The sequence below is a fragment of the Natator depressus genome, chromosome 4 (genome assembly GCF_965152275.1).
Source record: "Natator depressus isolate rNatDep1 chromosome 4, rNatDep2.hap1, whole genome shotgun sequence".
Lineage (NCBI taxonomy): Eukaryota > Metazoa > Chordata > Testudines > Cheloniidae > Natator > Natator depressus.
The window spans coordinates 27,468,809-27,485,666 of record NC_134237.1 but is presented as its reverse complement, the minus strand read 5'-3'; the positions used below and the strand labels follow the sequence as shown (position 1 = coordinate 27,485,666).

Below are 16,858 nucleotides of genomic sequence, written 5' to 3'. Positions count from 1 at the left end.
ACAAGTCGACAGAGAAAAGGGCTGTTGGTAGTGGGAGGTCCTGCACGAGTTCCTGAGGACCACATTGGAGGCAACAGGGTCACAGAGAGAAGCACTGGTCCTATTGGAGGTCATGTAGAGGTCAATTAGAAGCAATTTGGAACCAGAGGGATCAAATGAGTGAGGACACAGAGCTGGGGGCTAATGGACAAGTCAATGAAAATCAATATGGAGGCAGTGGGGTCACCCAACATCACAGAGAACAGGGATGATTGTACGTGGGGATCATGCAGATGTCAATGAGGATCAATTTGAAGGAATATGGGTCACAGAGGACTGGTGGTACTGATGGATCATGCACAGGTCAATTAGCATCAATTTGGAGGGTGGGGGTTACATGGAGTCACAGAGACTAGCCTTGGTGGTACTGGGGGTTCATGCACAGGTCAATTAGGATCAATATAGAGGCACAGAAGAAACATGGGGTCACAGAGAGCAGGGATGCTGGTAGTGAGGGGTCCTGCACAGGTGAATTAGGATCACTTTTTGGAGGTAGAGACATCACACAAGGTCACAGACAGCAGGACTGCAGGTAGTAGCAATTCCTGGATCAGACAATGAGGATAGACTTGGAGGCCGTGGGGTCACACAGGGTCCCAGAGAATAGGGATGTTGGCAGTAGATGGTCATGCAGAGGTTACCGAGGATCAATTTGTAGAAAGAGGGGTCACTGAGACCAGGGCTGGTGATACTGGTGGGGTCTCTTTCACCAACATAAGTCAGTCCAATAAAAGATCTCTCTCTTAACACTGTCGTCATATTTTGTCCAGGTTCAGCCATGCTCAGAGCACAGCTACCCAATTGGGCCCCAACAGGAAGATAAATAGGGAACTAGTTTGGCATGAATTAGGCACTGAGCTGCCAGGCAGTGTCAGAATTTAGGGAGCTGTGTGTGTGCCAACCTGCCAAAAGGAAGGTACCTCAGAGATTTTAATGGTGGAAACTTAGCTGCTGTCTAACCTTGTAGGTATCTGAACCAGGGCTTTGTGAAAGCCAGTGGCATCTAAATACTGGACTTGGGGACCTAACTGCCACTTTGAGTGCCTGAGTGGGCAAAGAGGAACATGGGGTGGTGCTGGAAGGATGGGGTAGGAGACAGGATAGTGATAAGGGGGAGGAGAATGGAAAGCAATTGAATTCCCCCTCCTGGGCCTTAGGAAATGGATAATAGACACCTTTTTGTGTACCTAGCAACCATTTAAGGTCGCATTTTTGACCCCAAACTGTTCCCTTACAAACGAGGGACACACAACTTTACTCTGAAGTCTCAGCAATCGTAAGGCAAGTGAGAAACAATGTGATTTATTGCTGTGGTATCATGATTTTTAAGCCAATCACATTTTTAGTCTCCTAATTTTTGGCAGATTGGGGTTGGCAATACTGGGCAGCTGATGAGTCATAAGTTAACTGTCTTGACCCTAATAAATCAGTTTGGATTTCAGTGTCTCTCTTGAAGGTCACGGGGAGGGTGCCTTGATTTGTCGTCATTGCATTCTGTGGTGGAAATCTTTTGTTCGCTTATTTTGTTCTAGGGCAGTTCTCTTCCAATACCTAAATTCCTGAAACTCATTACTACAAGCCTGTAACAGCCAGCAACACTGCAAGGGGGAAAAACTTCTAATAAAAACCTCCCTGGTGTATGGGAGCAGAAGCAGCTAAAGCAGGGATCTTTGGAAACCTTTCTAGAGTTTTGACTGGACTTTCTCTGCCCTGTGCTGACTGGCTGTTTGTTTCAATCCTCCATCTCTGTCTGTGGAAGCCTATGAGTGGGATAATGTCCCTTGAGAAGCCATGAGAAATAGTTGCCAATTGGGTCCAAATAATTAAGAAATAAGGAGAAACAGGAGGCTTATGTGTGGGGTGGTGCTTTTGGAGGAGTTGGGTTCTTTACTTTTGCAAAATCCTGTTTTAAACAGGGTGTTCTTATGAGGAGTTTTTAGAGAGTACAATCTCAGAGGCAGCATTGTTATCTATTGGCTTATCTTGTAACTGCTACCAGCTATAATGCTTCTTCCTAAACTCCTTGGCACTAGTCATGGTGGTAAGCATTATGCGCTGTAGTGTTTGTAAAATCAGGCCCTATGTGTCTTAAACTTTGTGTGCAAAATAATTATCTTCAGGTGAGGGACCAGCTCACAACACATTCACAACACCTAGTATGAAAATGCAGCAGCTAGCAAGCTATTAGTTTGTTATAATTACAGCCCAACCAATGAAACTGTTTGGTTTTTCCTCCTCCAAGTAAAATGGGGGGGGGGTTACCAAAGAGATAAATGTGCTCTTAATTACCCAGCCTCTTTGTTGCACTACTAATAAAATACTTGAAGTACTTTAAGCAAATAAAATACAAATTATTGTAACATCTGGTGTGTTCTAATTGCTGTTTATGTAACACCTGCAGTTGGAAGGATAGGCATAGAGTTGGCCAACTTGCACATGGCTAAGGACAGCATTCTATGTCCCTTTTGTCTGTCTCGTTCTCCTGGGCTGGGTCAAGCCCCAGCCCAACTTAGAGCATGCTCAGGACTACTATAACTTATATTGGCAGATAATCACTTGGAGGCTGTTACATCAGCCAGTGATCCTAGACACACTTTGGCCACTCCCCGTACACCCTACCCATGATCATTTTACCATACCCCCTCACCTCCACAATCTAATCAACCAGTCTAAGTTATAGCAGCCCTGAGGCTGCTATAAGGTGTGCTAGCAGCTGAGTCAGCCCCTAGCAGCCCTAGGGATTGGGAGAGCACAAAAGTGATACAGTTTTCCTGTCCATTAAGTATTGATTCGCTGATATGCTCATACTTCATGGGAGTACAGCTTCCTGCACAAAGTTTTAAACAAGAACTACAAACAGCTATTACAAAAATCACCAGAATTAAGATTGCATTGTGAGAAGAGTGGAATATATGCATTCCATAGAAGGATGATTTGCAATCCATTACAGTATCATCCTGTGGGGCAAGAATATTTGTGAAGTTGACTTTTTAAGTGAGGTCTGATATGATTCAGTGTAAGGATGTTCTCTGTGCCACAAGGTTCAAAAGTCTGAGCACAGGAACCAGAATAAAGCCCGTGGGTGCCTTCCGACAGTGCGATATACATAACCTTGATGAGAAAATATATTTACACAGCCCTGATCAGAGCATTGCTGTATCTTTTTCCAAATAGACAACTGTTACCATCCATCAGCGCTTTCCAAAAATAAATCCAAAGAGCGAACATGCAATGTTACTGCCACAGATGTCGCCATTGCAAAACTATTCATGGTGAAGAGGAGTGGGTAGACTGTGAAGGAAATGGGCCTATCTGAGGGAAGCCTAGTCTATAAACTTCAGTGTTGTTGCTCTGAAAACTCTTAATGTTTCTCTACCTTAAGTACAGTTTAGATTAATAGAATAGAAGATAGCTTTGATAATCAGAGGTAAGCCTTACTTGGTGAAATAAATGATTAATTCCCTAATTCTTTGCCAGTAAAAAGCCCAGAATGTTTTAAGAAATGGTGAGAGAATGAAATATGGAGAAGTGAAAATGTGGGAAGAAAAAGATTTCAATAGTTCATATTAGGTCATTGATCACATACAGGGGACTTGAGGAACTTAGCTCATTTGTGCCCTTTAACCAATACCCCAAATGAGGTGGGGCCGAAACCACATCTGTAGAGTCATCTGTTAAATGCCATGTTTTCTGTAGTTTTAGAGCAGGTCTGGTGACATATATTATTACAGAATGATCAGTAAGAGAGGGGACTTGCCAGAATGACCAAAGGTCACACTCACCCACCTCAACCGAGATTGGACCGGGGTATGAGACTTGTGATCCCCTTTATTGCTTAGAACATCTCCCGGGAGGTATCATGGGGAACAAGCTAGAATCACAATATGGACTCGCATGGCCCAGCGGATGAGGGAGAATAGTACCTGTAAAAATGTGCCGGGGGGTGCTAATTAATGTTGGGGGGGGGTCAGTGCTTGGGAGGGGTGTGGGCTTGACTGCCATGCAATGTACTGGTGAATGACAGATGAACAATGAATTGGGGGGGGGGGTGAGAATCACAGTATGGGTTCACATAAGGAAGTTACTTGAATTGCCGTACCTAACTTCACAGAAGAATAGTGTTTGCTCAGTAATGTATAATTGCTCCTGATTATGGTTTTAGCTTTATTATCTCAAATCATGATTGTTTGATATGATGCAGTGATACCAATAAACTTTCTTGATGACATAAAAGGCTTTATTTGTAAACATGCTAAAACGATCCAACTGTCACCCATTGCTAGGCAGGCCAGGTGCCATTACGACCCCCCCCCAAACAAGCAACAGAAGAAAATTTCCAAAACAAAAGTGCAGGAAACACTGCAAACCCCCTACTGCTGCATGTCGCCTGGCCCCATGTTCTCCTTTCCCTGTTTTCTGCACACTTGGTCCTTGGGAAGGAGGCTGGAGGTAGCCACAGGAAAGAGGTTCCAGAAGGAAGGCTGTCTGAGCTTTAGTTGCCCTGCCCAGCTGCTCATAGGGTCTGAATGCATAGGCCACCCCAACATGGAGTTGACCAAGCAACTTCTGGACTGAAGATATGTTGCAGGGGGGTCAAGCCGTGGTGTGGGGAAGGCAGCAGGAGCTAGTGCTTTTCCAGCCATGACAGAGATGAGTTGCTGAAACAGTTCTCTTTGTTGAGCTCTGTCCTCCTCTTCCCTTAGCTGCCATTCCTGTTCCAGGAACTGCACGGCAAGTGCCGGCTCCCTCGCTGAAACCCTGTCCTCCAGCTGTGCGGCGAGCCTCAGCCTTTCCTCCAGCCTCCAGCATGCCATTGCTCCAGTCTTACATCCCTCTGTTTCTGGTACTGGAGCTGCTTGTCCGCTCTCTCCAGAACTTCGAGCATAACTTCATCATGGTAATGCTTCCTCTTGGAAAGGTCTGTGAAGGAACATTGAGCCAGGGCTCAAGTTCTGGATGTACAGCAGCCAGTGGAGGTGGGACAAGAAAGAGAGGGAGTCAGAAACTTACCAAGCTCAGGGGCAGCTTCTATCTCCTCTGGGTTTGCTGCAGGCTTGGCAGCAGGGTGTTCCTCAGGGTCCATGAGGGGCATCAAACAGCTCTTCCCAGTATGGACCCAGAATTTGCTGTTGATGCTGTTCCGCAGCCTGCTCTGGGACCAGTTTCAGAAACAGAGTCACTCAGCGCCTGCTGCTGGTTCCCATCAGTCCCCATGCTGGATTCAGACAGAGGACATAGACCAGGTCATCGTGCACCACCGTTGGCTCCGTGCCCGGCACCCGGCCAAACTCCTCATAAAACAGGAATGAGGTTTGTCAGTTACCCAAGGTGCGGTTCTCGTCCCTGGTCTTCTGGTACTCGCTGTTGAGCTGTTTGATCTGCTCCCTGCACTGGTCACTGGTCTGGAAGATTTATATGTTTAAAATATTCCCAAAATACTTTTTTCACTCCAGTTTCACAAGGAGGAAATATGACTGTGTGTAAATATCTGGAAAAAAATCTTTTTGAAAAACCAGTTCACCAAAGCCATTCTTAAAGTATATTTCACGACTACGTTATAATTCCTACTCCACCTGTGAAAATACCATTTTTGTACTACATTTGTGATGATCTTGTGTTGACCCCCCCAACTCAAAATAAATGATTGTAATTAGAACCAATCACTACAATAAAAGTGGCAGACTTGTTAATTAACAGACTGTACGTTTTAAATTCTGCATATTGGGCCAAATCTGGAGGCCAGGTTATTCAGCCTTGAGAGGCATATGTTCAGCATCAGGCTGTGTAAGTTCTCTGCACTCTGGGTATGCTGAATAAAGTCAGTGGAGGGGTAATACACTCACTCTCTGGGCTGGAATCTATCTGCTACAAAGACTCCAGGATTTTGTACCCTGGAGACTTATCCTCCAGGACTCACACTAAGAACAACAGCTTGTCTCACATAGACCAGTAGCTGTCCATTTACATGATAAGTTGCTCACACCCCTGCTGGGATAGATTCAGATCAGTGGAAATGAGGTATTAACTCTCTGAGCCATCTAGTCCCTTTTGATAAAGTAGTTTATAATAAAGCATTTCATTAAAGTACTTTTTTCTCTCAGTACCTATTCCATTCCATTTCACCTCCATATTCTCTTTTGAATACATACATGCTTTAATTATTAAACATCTCACTCTGGTACTATCCCACAGGGACAAGAGGCAGCCATCAGTCGCTAATGCCAAGATTTGCCTTTCTTGTGCTTACCTTGCCTCACTCCCAGTGTTGAAGCCTATTCTGTGCTGTACTGATCAGGCCAGAAGACAGGATCTTTAACTTGGATTGTGGAATTTACTCATGGCCTTCTATTACTGTACGTCAGTAAACTTTTTTTCTTTTTTTTTTTTAAAGCAATGAGATCTGCTTCCTTAACACAGATAATACAACTAGAGGAAATTGTTAAATATGTGTAAATAAAGTACTTTTTTGTCCAAAATGAATGCTTAAAGAAAACTAAAATATGCTACAGCAAAAAGCCCGCTTGTTGACACTGTGTTTTTGCTTGGCCACGTTATGGTGATCAGATTGACTGTGTCCACATATCTCTTAAGCCAATGTCGACATGTCAGTTGCACAACAGCACTGTCTAGCTTTATTTTACTTTTTTTATGGTCAACAGTGCCTCACAATGAATGGAGCTGCCCTGTGCTCTAATTAACTAGCCACACTCACTTCTACAGAGCAATGTCTAGAGAAGAATACATAGCTAACCATGCAGGGGATCACACTTATCCCAGTATCTCAGACACATCCATTTGTTGCCTATATCTGGCCCACCTTTTACCCTTCAGTTAGAGGAGTAGGAATGTGGATGGTTTGGGACTTACGTTTGTCTACCTTTGCTCACCCTGGTGCTGAGGCACAAAAACTATCATACGTATTGTATAAGAGCTAACAGGACGAAGACCAGCATGTGTTTTTAAGTATCTGTTTCACTTACATTTTTATATAGCACCAATCACCAGGGTATCTAAGACTTGAAATGAATTCAGACAGAATCAGAAATTCACTTCGCAAACTCTTGAGCTCAGAGATATCATAGAGTGTTTTCCTGGTGCACTATGATCCACTGAATAGGTAACGCTATTTTATTAATGTATCATTTTCTTATATAATGCCTGATTCTGGTTTCAGTTACACTGATGTAAAATGGGAGTAATTTCACTGAGGTTAATGGAGTTACACTATTGTAAAAATGGTGAGAGATCAGAATTAGGCCCATAATACTTAATCCCCTGTTCCCCCTTTTCTGTAATTTTTCATAACAATATACGGAAGAGCGCATTAAAAAGGCACTTGCTTATTGTTAATGTGATGATAATGCAGAAGGCATATTGTTCAGCTATGATGTCTATTCTGGGAAACATTAGCTGTAACTACGAGAAGAATGACAAAGAACATTTTCTAAAATGTATTTCCTGCACAGATATTTAGCTTCTGCTTCAGCTAAAGCAAGTCACAGTTATTTCGATGGACAATGCGTAAGGAAATGTTGAAATAAGACTGTATGTGAAAGTCATAAGGAAATCCATGGAAAGTATAAAGCTATACTGCATGAGGACCAGCCGTGTAAGAGAGACAGTAAGGATTAAAGGGTGGATTCTGCAAGGCACTGTGCCTCCCTCAGTGCTGCCGCCTAAACAGGCCCATTTGGGGAACCAAAGGCAGAGAGACAGCAACCCACCCACAAGGAAATTAAAGAACGTGCATCTTGTAAAAAGCAAGAGTGCCGTTTAGGGCATTACATAATCACTTGTTCCCTGCAGTGACCTAAAACACTTCACAACAAACTCATCCATATCCTCAAAAGGGTGGCATTTTGCACATGTAACTCAGACAGAATTCTTCCAGAATTAGAGTCAGTAAGGCTGGTGAAGTTCACTATTCCACTGCCCTAAAAAGACCCATGCAAGACGACACTGTGGCACAGTGGGGTTCTGTACAGACACAGGGCTCCTGCCCCATGGTTTTCTTTACTGGACTGGGACCCATAAATTTATTTTTGCTTTGCCTTTACTTGTGAGTATAAAAGGGGGATTTCCTAATGACATCCTTTTTTTCTCCTCATTTCCTTTCCCCTCCATTAAGTTTTACAACTGTGAGATTAACATATTACAAAGGGAAAGAGAAAGAGAAGCCTAGCAACCAGCAAGTAAGTCAGAAGAGATGTATTATATATAGTTTTTCTATTAGCAATCATCGCAGTTTTATTTTTTATGAATAATCCCATTGCACCTACAAGTTTACTGCAAATGTGTTTCTTTCAGGTAATATTGTTTAAAGATGAATAAAGCCACAATGGGAAAAGGGAAAATCCTGAGAAAACAGTAAAAAAGCTATTTGGGTTTTATGTCAGGCAATCGACACCAAAATTAACTTCTGAAGGACGGGGACAGCAACTATTATAAGGGTTGCTGAGCAGCAGGTAGTTTACAAAATTGAACTTGTGCCCATGAAGTCTTACGGTTTGTTTCTTTGTGACCAGTGTAAGAGCAGTTGGTGACCAGCTGTGGTCTAGTGGTTCTCTCCTGGATCTGGAACAGAGATTCCTCTAACTTGTAGAAAAATCAGGGTGGTAGCTTAACTTGCTATATTGCAGTGCACCCAGGAGGATTTTTATTTTACAAAACTACAAGGAATATAATATGGCATTAGAAATAAACCCAAGCCATTGTTCTGGATCTGGATTCTAGTTCACAGCTTAAAAAAAAACCAAAACAACCTCTCTCGTTAATGGTCTGAAACCTATCAACCTGAATATTGCCAGTTTGAATTTGGATCTGGATTTCATACCCCAGAGTTCTGCAGTGTTCAGCTCTGGGTGCTTGATACGCCCTGTTTTGGAAATAGGAAGTCACAGACTCTGCACTTGGGCTGGATTATACAGTGTGGGTGACAGGATATCATACTGTAAACTCCTGGTTAGGGACTCTACAGTACCTTTCAGGGTAGGTGTAGGATTTTTGTTGTTGTTATGGAACTATTATAGGTGCTTTCTGTACTTGGCTTGAATTTTCATTAGTTTCCTTTTAATTCTACTGCGGGATAGTTTTCTCCCAGAAAACGGAGCAAGAAATACTATTAATTAGTATAATTTATTTCTTTTATAATACACTTAGAGGCCACAACTAAGATCAGGAGCCCATTTGTGCTCGGTGCTTTACACGAACCTAATAAGCACACGCACTATTGCAGTAACTTTGAAATACAAGATGAGAAATGTATACTGAGACCATGGTACACTCTGAATTTGTTAAACCTTGCAGTGTATGGTTGCTATGTAGTTAGGAGAGATTACTCATGTATTATGTATGTTTCAGAACTTCACAGATGTCATTTGCAAGCTATTCTTACATTTCCTGCTAAATATTATATCGGAGATGTATTTGAAATCATATTTCCATGATACAATGGTATCAGTTTTCTCATTATTTGCCACTTTAGGCAAGGTTTATTGTCTCTATTAGTTCTAGATATGAAGGGACAAATGTGAAGTCACACTATTTAATGACAGATAAGCAGAACATCTTAAAAACAATCCTTACTATAAAAGATTGAAAACAATTGCTTAAAATCAAACTGCAGCCAATTTACTGTATGAAATAAACCTAGCAACATATTCTGCATGAATGCAAAAGCAAGAAAGAAAGAAAGAAAGAAAGAACAAGAAGCCATGAGCTGAGAATAGGTTCCCTCCTATTAAGCGATCATAAACTTTATTCTGATTATAAATCTGGCCCCAGTCCTCCTTTCATTGAAGTCAATGGCAAAATGGAGCCCTTAATTAATAAAGTAATGCTTACCCATCCTCCCATCCAGGAACTTGGGGTACTGTACAACATTATTAAAATATTTGTCTCTAGCTGCATCTGGGTAATAAATAATCCTTTGCTCTTTTAGAGCATCTTCCATATAAGAATCTCAAAATGCTTTACAAAAACTAATTAAATAAGTCTCACAAGGCATCTCTTTGAAGTTGATATGTAGGTAGGTAAATATTATTAGCTCATCTAATTTAACAGTTGGGAACCTGAAGTTCGGAGATATTTATGCTTGACCAAAGTCATACAGGAAGTCCGTAGCTGAGCCTGGAATCGCATCCAGCTCTTCTGGCTCCCAGACTTCTGTCTTAACAGCAAGACCATCCTGCCTCCCCAAGAACTCACTTAGGGTTGAATCCTACAGCTACTGAGCAGGACTGTACTTAAAGTTAAGCACATGATTAAGCTGGATCAGGACCAGATGCTCAGCCTCTTGTGGGATCAAGCGCCTATTGGTTTAGTTGTTAGTAAATAGTGACGTTGTAAGAACATGAAAAAATGGTGTCCACACAGCTGACAAAGATTGCCTATCAGAATTAGTTAATACCCATTCTTACAGAGTAATTCTCACAACTTGCTGGAAGAAATCATTTTTAAAATATACAATATCATCTGATGATATGAAGGGACAAAGGCGCAGGCACCAAAATATGGCATGGAGTGGGAAAGGATCAGTTACTCGCTTCTCGTAACTGTTGTTCTCCAGTTGTGTTGCACATGTCCATTACACTAGGGGAGCATGCACTTCATGCATCAGTACGGGAAAGATTTCCCTAGCTGTACCCTAGACTCAGAGGCATCCCTCGTGCTCCAAGCTGAGAATATGAAGGGTGGAGACATCCCACCCATCCTTCAATTCCTGCCTACCAGAATCTTAGATGATAGACTCCCTTGTGCTGGGGACGGAAGGCAGGTCGTGTAATGCAGTGGTTCTCACACAGGGGTATGTGTTCCCCTGGGGATACAAGGAGGCCTTCCAGGGGATACATCAACTCATCTAGATATTTGCCTAGTTTTACAACAGGCTACATAAAAAGCACTAGCAAAGTCAGTACAAACTAAAATGTTGTACAGACAATGACTTGTTTATACTGCTCTGTAGACTATACACTGAAATGTAAGTACAATATTTATATTCCAATTGATTTATTTTATAATTATATGGTAAAAATGAGAAAGTGAGCAACGTTTCAGTAATAGTGGGCTGTGACCCTTTTGTATTTTTATGTCTGATTTTGTAAACAAGTCGTTTTTTAAGTGAGGTGAAACTTGGGGTATGCAAGACAAATCAGATTCCTGAAAGGGGCACAGCAAAGTGGAAAGGTTGAGAGCCACTGGTGTAATGGACTTACGCAACACATTTTGAAGAACAGCTGTTACAAGAAGTGAGTAACCATTTCTTCTTCTTCGAGTGACTGCATATGTCTATTATATTAGGTGACTCCCAGGCTGTTTTCGATGGAGGTGGAGATAGAAGCCTCATCAGAAGGTAGGGTTGCCAACTTTCTACTTGCACAAAACCGAACACCCTTGCCCCGCCCCTTCTCTGGGGCCACGCTCCTGCCCTGCTCCTTCTCCAAGGCTCCGCCCCTTCTCTGAGGCCCTGCCCCTGCTCACTCCATTCCCCCTCCCTCTGTCGCTCGCTCTCCCCACCCTCACTCATTTTCACTGGACTGGGGCAGGGGGTTGGAGTGCAGGAGGGGGTGAGGGCTCCAGCTGTGGGTGCGGGCTCTGGGGAGGGGCCAGAAATTAGGAGTTCAGGGTGCGGGAGGTTGACTCCAGGCTGAGGCAGTGGGTTGGGATGAGGGAGGGGGTGAGGATTCCGGCTGGGAGTGTGGGCTCTGGGATGGGGCCAGGGATGAATGGTTTGCAGCCCAAAAGGGGGCTCCAGACTGGTGGGTGGAGCTGAAGAGTTTGGAGTATGAGAGGGGGCTCTGGGCTGAGGCAGGGGGTTGGGTTGTGGGAGGGGGTATGGCTTCCAGGGTGGGGCCAGAAATGAGGGGTTCAGGGTGCAGGAGGGGGCTCCAGGCTGGGGCAGGTGGTTGGGGTGCAGGCAGGAGGTAAGAGCTCTGCCTGGGGATGCAGGCTCTGGTGTGGGACCGGGGATGAGGGATTTGGAGTGTAGGAGGAGGTTCTGGGCTGGGGCTGAGGGGTTTGGAGTGCAGGAGGGGGTTCCGGGAGGGGGCAGTGGGTTGGGATGTGGTGGGAGTGAGGGCTCGAGCTGGGGGTGCGTGCTCAGGGGTGGGGCAGGGGATGAGGGATTTGGGGTGCAGGAAGGTGCTCTGGCCTGGTACCAAGGGGTTCAGAGGGTGGGAGGTGGATTAGATCTGGGGCAGGCGTTGGGACACGGGACGGGGTCAGGAGTGCAGGCTCCGAGCAGCGCTTACTTCAGGCAGCTCCTAGAAGCAGCGGCATATCCCCCCTCCAGTTCCTACACGGAGGCGTGGCCAGGTGGCTCTGCATGCTGCCCCGTCCGCAGGCACCACGCCCGCATCTCCCATTGGCTGCAGTTCCCAGTCAATGGGAGCTGCAGAGCCGGCACTTGGGGCTGGGGCAGTGTGCAGTGCCCCCTGAGTGCCCCTACTTGTAGGAGCTGGAGGCGGGACATGCCACTGCTTCCGGGAACCATGCAGCACCATGGCAGGTAGGGAGCCTGCCTTAGCCCTGCTGCACCGCTGACTAGACTTTTAACGGCCTAGTCAGCGATGATGACCGGAGCCACCAGGGTCCCTTTTCAACTGGGCGTTCTGGTTGAAATCCAGACACCTGGCAACCCTATCAGAGAGGGACTGCAGGTCTGCTTTCTCCACACTCACGTCTTCCCTTGATGCAGTAATAACTGAAAGAAAAGAGGGCCTAAGGGACTCAAATATGTACCACTAACTAGAGCTAGGCTGACAACTAGCTAGAAAGGCAAGTTCACAGGAGGAATGAGGTGAAGCATATTATGTGCTGACCACCAAGCATGGATAGTAGGAAGGAACTGAAGGATGGGCAGGGGCAGCTCTGCCCTTGATAGCCTTATTTGGGAGCACGAGGGACATCAGGGCACAGCATGGCTGCCCCTACATGTACCGCTGGGTAGAACTCTCTGGCCCCGGTGCACAAGGTGCGGACGCACCTAGTGTAATGGACATATCCAATCGCTCAAAGAAGAATAGACATATACATCAGTAGGGCCACTTTCACCTTACCTGTGTTCAGACCCTTATTTCCCCTTGCAGAAGCCGTTGTGATCTTTCTGCTGCCTAATATTACTAAGTTTTGTTTTTGCACAATAAGGATCCTATTCCTGCTTTCCTTGTGCACCCCAAACTTTCACTGAGGGCCGTTGGAATCTGAGGCTTGCAATAAAAAGCAGGGTCGGGACCCTTGTTTGGGAAAAGAAAGCCTAAGTGGTATTAAGTATATTTAAGTCAATGTGAGTTTGGGTATGCCAAAAAAACCCAACAGGTTAGTGGACAAAGGAAGCAGTTGGTATAAAATGCTTCCTTATGTGCTAGAATGAGGCCCTGATTTGGCTGAAATCTCTAGAGCCTACTACATTATTGGAAAATAAATAATTATTAATAATACAGAACAGAGGGGATTATGCTTTCTGCTGAGAAGCTGCTTGGAGCATTTCCCATTATTAATAGTTTTCTCAATACAGATTTCTCCTGAGAAACACAAACTGTGTAGAACTATATAAAATCATGACAGGTGTGGAGAAAGTAAAGAAGGAAGTGTTATTTACTCCTTCTCATAATACAAGAACTGTGAGTCACCAAATGAAATTAATAGGCTGCAGGTTTAAAATAAACAAAAGGAAGTATTTCTTCACACAATGCACAGTCAACCTGTGGAACTCTCTGCCAGAGGATGTTGTGAAGGCCAAGACTATAACAGGGTTCAAAAAAAAGAACTAGATAATTTCATGGAGGAGAGGTCCACCAATGGCTATTAGCCAGGATGGGCAGGGATGGTGTCCCTAGACTCTGTTTGCCAGGAGCTGGGAATGGGTGACCAGGGATGGATCACTTGATGACTACCTGTTCTGCTCATTCCCTCTGGGGCACCTGGCATTGCCACTGCCGGAAGACAGGATACTGGGCTAGATGGACCTTTGGTCTGACCCAGTATGGCCGTTCTTACGTTATGTTTTGTGATGTTGTGACCCAACTCCAGTTACTAACCAACTCTTTGAACATTACAGGGATTTTTAAAAAGTCACAAATTTCTTTGACATTAATCTGCAATGTCAAACACACTGTGAGAAGCCTTCAAGGCAATGATTAAGGCCCCACATAACACTTTTTGCTTCTGATTCACTCTAGTAACACAAACACAACATAATGGTAATATAAAAAAAAACAAGTTTCACAATAGGAAATCCAAGGTATGATCTACTTATCGCCAATTGTACACAAGATCGAACCAAAAAAAAAAAAAAAAAAAGCTTCAGTGGAGAGACTAAAGGCTGTTGCTCAAGGCAAAACAAAGGAACTATGGATGGAGAGATAAGAATAGCCAATTACATGTCTGACTATGACAAGGGAAACAGCACATGCTATTTCAGTAATAAAAACAATAAGGTGATACAATAATGCAGAATGCCATTTAAATAAATAAATCTCTTTACACCGAAAGACCTAGTCTATTCACACTATTCCAATACTACCCTCAAAATATAATTCTTTCTCATGTAGTCTTAGCACACACTGCCAAGAGGTGCACAAAAACATCAAATCTTTTTGAAAATTAAAAATTTCCCCAGAAATCTTACTGAAAATGAAATTTTGCAAGTCAACAAGCCTTCCAGCCTAGCTAAACCACTACAGCAGACAGTTTACCAGCAGGTTTGTTACAACCTATGTGCACAATAGATAAACCAACGTTTACTTACGCTCAAATAAATTGGTTAGTCTCTAAGGTGCCACAAGTACTCCTTTTCTTTTTGCGAATACAGACTAACACGGCTGCTACTCTGAAACCAGCCTTTACGGCAACTGCTTAATTAGATTCAAAGCAAATTAGCACTATCTTTGTTCCAGAACCTGACTTCTATTTCTGTACTAACAAACCCAAATAAGGACCTCACATATTAACTCATTTAAGTTCATAATATTCAGAACTGACATAAAAAGTTTAATGAGACTATTTGAGACTATTCGTGACACATACAAAAGGACATGCACATCTTTACAAATCTGGCCCCTCAGGCTACAGGAGGCAATGTATTTGCAGGGACAGAGCAAGGGAGGAAGCCAAGACTCCCCAGTTCTTTCATTGGCTCCACTACAAGCTTTCTGTGTGACCCTGGCAAAGTCACTTAACATCCTTGTTTTTCCCCCCACTATCTGGAAAATGGGTATAATACTAAAAGACTGTAGACTAGCCCCAAGCCAATTTAACCCCAATTATCACTGTCTACATATTAGAGAGACAAGGTGGGTGAGGTAATATCTTTTATTGGACCAACTTCTGTTGATGAACGAGACAAGATTTTGAACTACACAGAGCTCTTCTTCACCAACAAAAGTTGGTCCAATAAAAGATATTACCTCACCCACCACATCTCTCTAATATCCTGTGACCAACATGTCTACAACAATACATTCTACATATGAGACTGTGACAAACTAATTAGCATCTCTTTATTCATTATCATATTAATGTATCTATTATTTGTATTCTAGATCAGGATGCCATTGTGTTAGGTGCTGTACATACATAGAATAAAAGTAAAAGTCCCACAGAAAGAGAGAGACCTGCTCTGAAGAGCTTACTTTGCATTGTTAATCCCTGAATTTGAAAGCCCTTTACAAATGCTAAAAAGAGTGTTTTGTAAAGGGCTTTGAGATTCTCTGCTGAAAGGAGCTAAACAAATGCAGAGTATTATCATCAATAATAAAAGGTTACCGCTAAGTTTGTTGAAGTCCAAAATGTAGGTTTTGGCAGTTAGAACTTCTTGGTGTATAAATGTCAAGGCTACAGGATCCAGCCCTGCTCCCATAAACTTCAATGAGAATAGGCTTGAGCCCAAACTCTCTTTCAATTAAGTCTGTACTGCGTAAATAAATCTGACTCTCTAAGTGTGTCATTAATCAAATCAATCCAGGTGAAAAGTTAAAATCTATGTGGTAATAAAATTTGTATTGCTGGCTGTATATACAGTACAGATGATAGAGACCAAAAGAAATAATTCAAATTATTGACTTTAAAGTGAGGTGTACAACTCCACTTTACTAGTAGAGCTCCCATTGGTATTATATATTTAAGAAATTCAATGAATTGTCAATGAGGGATTCTTTTAACACTGGATACCTGCATAATGACTACTTTTTGGAATGTTAATAGGAGATCAGTTCAGAATTATTTATAAGAGTGGGTCTCCTGTATTAAAACAGTCTCCCAGAGCTTCACATTACTTTTAACTTATTTTTAGCACAGTTTTGCTTTCACCAGCTGCAAAGCAAAGCACCAGTATATTTATCTCAAAGATCTTGTTGCCAAGCACTCTTCCCTTTCACCAGCTGCACATATATACCAAGAGGAGGCTTTCCCTTATGGATTGATCCTGCTCCCTTCAAAGTCAACAGATAATACTAAATATATCTGTGTCCTGCCATCACCAGGCAAGTCAACACAGTCCAAGCCAAGTGAAGATATATCTCTGTTCCCGTTGCTTAGTATTTCATATGCAGCATGAACAGCACCTTTAATATTCTGCTAGGCCATAGAAATGTATATGGGATTAATAGAAGTTCATTGCTAGTTTACCGTGGAGTTAGAAACAGTCGATTTTGTGAGCTAGAATATTTAATATTTCTCAACTAAAGCAAACAAAAGGTTGAGGAAATCATGGGAAGTACAGGGTAGGTACTGATGTACTGAAAGGGGAGGAGAAGAGTATTGAAAAGGGAGGAGTGCTGAGGTAGGAGGGGAAAGGGGAGTGGAATGAGGGAAATGCTAGCTG

The 16,858-nt window shown here is 43.2% G+C and overlaps 1 long non-coding RNA gene across 1 annotated transcript in view; it reads right to left on the bottom strand.

Moving 5' to 3' along the window:
• Window positions 1-16,858, bottom strand: part of LOC141986292 (uncharacterized) — a 41,075-nt gene that overhangs the window by 24,100 nt on the left and 117 nt on the right. The window lies entirely within an intron of this gene.